Raw genomic sequence first — 6,000 nt, forward strand, 5'->3', positions numbered from 1 at the left:
AATCTGGCAGCTCCGGGGCGGCCCTCTCCCAGGACCTGGGAGCCCCGATGGCTGGAAGGTAAATGTCCCGCGGGACTGCCGGGGTCGGGGTTGGGGAGGGGCTGGGCAGAGGCCACTCCACGTCTCCTGGACCTTGCTGGCTGATCTAGGGCATTGGAGCTTAAGTGACCTAGTCCAAACTCTGTCCCTGTACGGGACAGGAGCCTGAGGATAGGGTCTCAGGCTGCCAGGACCCTCTCTGCCAAACTCTGGGGCTTCTTGGGGGCCGCTTCCTTCACTGAGCCTCATTTTTCTCGTCTGTAAGATGGATGTAACCTGGTGCCCACTTCCTTCGCTGCTGCCGTGTGGGCAAGAGAGCAGCTGGTAGCCTTGATACAAATCCTCCTGCAGTCCTGGTCCCTCCAGACGAGTCTGCTGGCTTCCAACCGCCCCAGAAACTAGCCTAGCTGCATTCCAGACCCCCTGGCACAGGGGAAAAGGTCTCTGGAGGCGGGCAGCTGGGGCTGAACCTGACTTCCAGCCCCCATCACCTCAAGGGAGAAGGTGAGGAGGTGGGAGGGAGCGCCAGCGGCCCAGGGGCTGTCTCCTCTGGTCCTTATCCTCCCAGCGTGGCCTTCGGCGCCCCCATTTCACAGAGGAGAAAACCAAGGCTCAGGGAGTCCCTTCCCAGGGTCACCTCTGGGGCACCTCTTGGCCCCTGGCTCCTGCTGTGTCTGGGGGCGCTTCCCGAGGGAGAGGGATGGGACAGGCGCTGGGTGGGTGGTGGGGCCCTGCCCTGACCAAGTCCTGTCCCTCACCTCCTTCTCACAGATGGGCCAGCCAGGGCCCCCCAGTGAGAAGGTCCCTGACACCCAGCTGTCCGCTGCTCCCGCCACCCCACGCTGTGCCGCGGCTGACGCCATCCTTGGCCCTGCGGACTCGGACCTGGTGCCCTCCCTGACCCTGGCTGCAGCTCTGGTTCTGCTGTTCCTCCTGCTGTCGGCCTGGCTGGTCTGGGACAGGCCGCTCCCAGGCTTTTGCTAATGTGGGCTCCCCAGCAGCGGGTGTGGGTATCCCTGGGCTGAGAGTGGTACCAGCCCCCCCAGCCACACCCTGGGCCAAATCCTGCGGCCGGCCACTCAGCCCGCGCCCACGGCGGCCCCGGTGGGACCCCAGGAGGCCCCCAGCTCCCCCCCACTGGAGGGCAGGAACCCGGATGAGCCCTGGACTCTGCAGCAGAACGCCGCTGCCGGAGCCTCACATCTGGGGACAGCCACAGGAGGTGGCTAAGGGCCCGGGGCCGCCGAGAGCGCACAGGGAGATGGGCCTCAAAGCCATCCCGTCCTGGCTGGCTGCAGGGTGTGGCTGGGTCCCCATCCTTGCACCGCCAGCCTGAGTGTTGCAGATAAAGCCGGGTGACCCCCGGGTATTGGTGGAATGAGTCAGAACGAGTCGGGAGACTAGAGCTCCAGCTCAGGCTCTGCCCATGCTGCGCCGTGTGACGGTGGACAAGGCCCTTCTCCCTTCCAAACGCGGTTTCCCAGTCATCGAATGAAGATGGCAATACCTACTTCGGGGCATCATTGGGAGGGCCCACCAGTAGGTAGGCATTCTGTGGTCACCTCCGCAGCACACAGTCTCCCTTTGTGTCCGTCCCTCTCCCTCCTCCTGGGACCCAGAAAACCCTTGGAGGAAGCCCCGCACCCTCCCCAGGCTGAGGCCAGTCAGACGGGATGCACTGGTCTTGGCCGCCACCTGGTGGCTGACGTCAGAACTACACCATCCCTCTGGGGTTCCCATCAGGGCAGAGGAAGTGAAGGTGTTCGTTTTATTTTTAAAATTTTGAGATTGTGGATAAGCACCAATCTCATTACCTGGAGAAAACTTCTTTTACCATTTGCTATTTATCTTATTTCCCTCTATTTCCATATCTATAATCTCCTTACCAAAAAAGCATCAGGCAGAAGGCAGAGGGGGTGGGGGAGAGCTGTGAGCAAAGCCGGCGGGGGGGGGGGCGGGTAGGGGGTGGTCTGCCCAGGGTCACCGGTGCCTTCCTGCCCCACAGTGGCCCCTTCTTGGACCTTGACAAAGGAAGATGTGCGCTTCTGAGGCTGGGAGTGTCGTGGAGACCTTCAGGTCAGGGCTGGAGGCCCCAGGATCCTCCTGTCTCTCACTGAACAAATACTTATCAAGAGCCCTCCCGAGGGGGTATCTTCTGTCCTCCCGGGAGCAGGGAAGGGAGGAGAAGCCCCTCTGGACCTCGCCCGAGGCCTCAGCCTTGCCCACTGCCCGACACGGGGTGAGGGCAGATGTGTGCGGCCCCTTGTTTGCATCTCTGTCCAGCGCCCAAGAAAATGCGTGTGGCTTCCGTCGCGGTTCCAGCGGCCCCTCGCTGCATCCGGCCCAGCCCCGGTGGTTCTCCCAGGCTGCCGGGCCCCCTCTGTAGCGCCTGAGGCCAGCACGGGCGTCTGTGTGAAGCTGGTCCAGGAAGGAATTGCACCGGCGAGGGAAATATTGTTCAGTGACCTGTTTTATAAACACTGTGGTTCCATTTGGGGTTTTTCCTGCCCCGTCTCCCCCCTCTGTCAGGGGAGCCGGGGCAGCCAGATGCCTGAGGTTAGGAAAGTCTGGGCTTTTGGTGGGCTGGACGTTGCCAAGGGTGACAGGAGGGGCTGGGACTGGGGTGTGCAAGCCAGAGAGGGTCCTGGCGTGGGGCCGGCAGCCTCTTCTCCCTGAGCCCGTCGGCAGGGAGTGGCTGGGAGCCGGCAGCTCGTATGCGGGTGTGTATATGTGTTGGTGCATATGTGTACATGCATATCTGCACGCACACGTGTGCCCACGTGCTACAAACACGTGCACCGCGTGGGCACGTGCACGTAACGCACACGCACGTGTGGGCGTCTCCGTACACGCGCCTGTGTGTACGTGTGTGCCCCCGTGTGCCTCTGTGTGCGTGCGACTCTACGTACACCGTGAACATCTGTATTTGCATGCGTGCACGAACGTGTGTGTATACATGCGGGTGTGTGAGCGCGCCCACGTGTGCACGTGTGCCCAATCCATGTGGCCTCCCTATAGGAGCCTGGGGACGGAGTGGAACTGGCCTCTTTCCTCCCAGCCTGGGCGTGGGCTCGTGGGTGTTTACAAGGCAGGGTTCAAGTGGCCCCGGGGGCAGGGAGGCTTCTCCCTGGGGAAAGCGGTTTTCCCGTTGTTTCCTCCCTTTCCGGCTCTGTCCAGCTCTGTGGCCTTGGGAGAGTCCCGTGGCCTGAGCCATTTCCTCATCGGTCTGCCGGGGGTGGGGGGGCACGCTGCCACCTCTACTCCTTTCTGCCTCCTTCCTAAAAGGGCCCCAATTGTATTTGGGGGAGCGATGTGCTTAGCTAAACACACAGGTCCTCCAGACGCCCTGCAGCTCGGTGCCCACGTGAGTCCGTTCTGGCCAAGGGTGTAGACAGGAGTGTCCAGGGAGCGCCACCTTCCCGATTAGCGAGGTTTTGGGTCCTACCCCCTTCTTCCTGCCTGGAATTCAGTAATGTTGTCTGGTGATGCAGCAGCCCTCTTGCACCCGGGAGGTGGGAGCCCAGGCTAGGATGAAGCAGGAGCTCGTTCTCTGGTGACGTGGAGCCTGGACGCCTTGTCGTGAGAGCTGGTTTTCTGCGTGTTGCAGCCTCATGCACTCCTAACGGACACAGGCCATCAGACCCTCCTCAGCTGGGGATTAAGGGGCCTGGAGACTGAAGGCGCGGGCTCGTGGGTGCGCTTCAGAGCTAGGCATCTTCCTCCCTTTGCCCTGAGAGGGCCACCGGGGAATAGTCCTTGGAGGCATTCAGGTGCCTCTTGGGAGGAGAAGGACGAGGAGACAGGGACATCCCAGCCTAACTTCCCAGGGGGAGGCGGGCACCTCCGGGGCCCTCGTCCGAGACCAAGCGTGGCTTTGGCGCCGTGGGGCCTCCTCCTGCCCCGTGTCCCTGGCAAGGTGATGGTTAAAGAGACGGGAATGAGGTGACGGGTGGAAGCCCCCTCCCCCTCCCAAGCAGACGGGACCGGCCCGGACAGCAGGTGGACAGGTGGACAGAGAGAGGGCATAGCCAGCCTTCTTTAGGACGTGGGGCAGCCAGTGCCGAGAGCCCAGCCCTGGCCGGACCGCTCTGGTCTCCTTCTCACCAAGGACCTGGCCAGCCTCCCCGCAGCAGACACTTCTGGGGACCTTCTCAGGGTCTCGGCCATACGCACGCCACACGTACGGGTGGGTCCTGCTTGGGGCGCACGAGGGCCACAGAGGAAGGGCAGGGTCAACCTGACCAGGCGGCCCCCGTGCCGGCCGTCAGCCCCTCCTCGGGTCCCGTGATGCGGACCGGGCTCTGATCTGCCGGGGCAAAGTGGGTGCCTCCCCCGGCCCCGGCCAGATGCGCAGTGACCCCGGTTCTACCCACTCTGGGGTTCACACCCCTCCTCTGCTACGGGGCCTGGCCGGGCCTGCAGGGGGCGGGGCTGGGGCTGAGCTCCGCCCCGCCAGCCTGGCGTTTCCGCCTTTTCACCGCCTTAGCCCACACCCTCTCCCGGCACTCGGCCGGCTATCTGGGGGCCGCCGCTAAGGAGCGCGGCGGCTGCTTCTCTTGTTCAAGTATGACATGACATTTTTTCGGATGGCTGGACCGAAACCCGGGAACTTGTTCCGGAAGTCCCCGGTTTGCAGTGTGCAAGCTCCCCCGCGCCCCTCCAGCGTCCCTGCACCCCCCTGTCCCCACCGTCTGGGGCGCAGGCAGCGGGGGCAGCAGTCGGGCCAGGACTGCTCGGCTCCCGGCTCAGAGCCCACACAGAGGCCCCCGGGCTGCAGGTGGCCCAGGAAACCTCTCCTGGGTTATTTCTGGCCCTGTGCTGGCCCGCGGACTCCCTGCCGAGAGCAATGACTGCATTTTCATCTTGTTTTGCTGACGGCTTAGAATATGTCAAAAGCGTTCTGCTGGGAGACCCGAGGGCGCTTTGGTGTGGGGGTGGGGAGTAGGTGCTTGGGAGCCCAGCAGGGGCCTGGCCCCCAGGGCCAGAGCTTTGAGGTTCCTGGCGAGTCGGGGGAGGGTGGGGGCCAGTGAGGGCTGTTTATTACAGCTGTTATATCCGATGGTGCTTCTGGAGCACAGTCTGTGTGCAGACACTGAGAATCACCCCTCTCCTGGTGGTGAAGGGGGGATTCCTCTCTTTCGAGGCTCAGAGCTGTTCTGAGACCCGCCGACGTCCCTGTCCTGGGAGGTGGCTGAGGGGGGACTCGGGCCCCTGTCTGTGGGCCGTGGGCTCATCCCATTCTGGGGTGCGCAGGGCTGGGGGCTGGGGGGCAAGAGGAACAGGGTCTGCGCCCAGGGGTCTCCCCGTGCCCCCAGGGCTGTGCTCAGAGCCACTGACGACAGGTCAGGAGGACAGACCAGGCCTGGCCATCTCCTTTCAAGTGTCCCCGGGGCACGGCCCTGGGACCTGCACCCTGGCCCTTCCACGCCAGCGCCTCTGCCGGGAAGGACCTCGGGCCGCCTAGTGGGCTTCGTTCGGGGCCCAGGCCACCCTCCACTTCCTCCCCCGCCCTCGGCAATGTCCACCGGCCACAGGCAGAGATCGGCTGGAAGACGATCGGTCGGGGCCGCGGCCCCAGCCCTGGGGGGCTCCTAATCCTGGTCTGGGAGGAGACGGGGTGGGGGGTGGGGGCCACTGCCTGTGGGGCGTGGGGGGGCTTCAGACCCCGACCTCTCTGCCGGCCTCGTTTCCACCACAGGGCTTTCCAGAAGGGAGTGTGGAGATAGGAGTCTCCAGGGAGAGGAACTCGGGCTGGGAGTTGAGCCGTGTCTGGGGGTGTGAGCACCCCATCCTCTCGGGATCTGGGTTCTTTGAGCACCTCGACGGCACCCCCGGGGGGTGAGGGCTCCCTGCCCTGCGTGCAGATGGTGCCCGACCCCGTTTCCCCACCAGCCCTTCTTCTCAGGCTGCGGAACGCTCGCTGGCCCGGGAGGGAGGCCAGGAGGCCGAGCCCACTCTACG

This window comes from Kogia breviceps, chromosome 8, assembly GCF_026419965.1.
Source record: "Kogia breviceps isolate mKogBre1 chromosome 8, mKogBre1 haplotype 1, whole genome shotgun sequence".
Lineage (NCBI taxonomy): Eukaryota > Metazoa > Chordata > Mammalia > Artiodactyla > Physeteridae > Kogia > Kogia breviceps.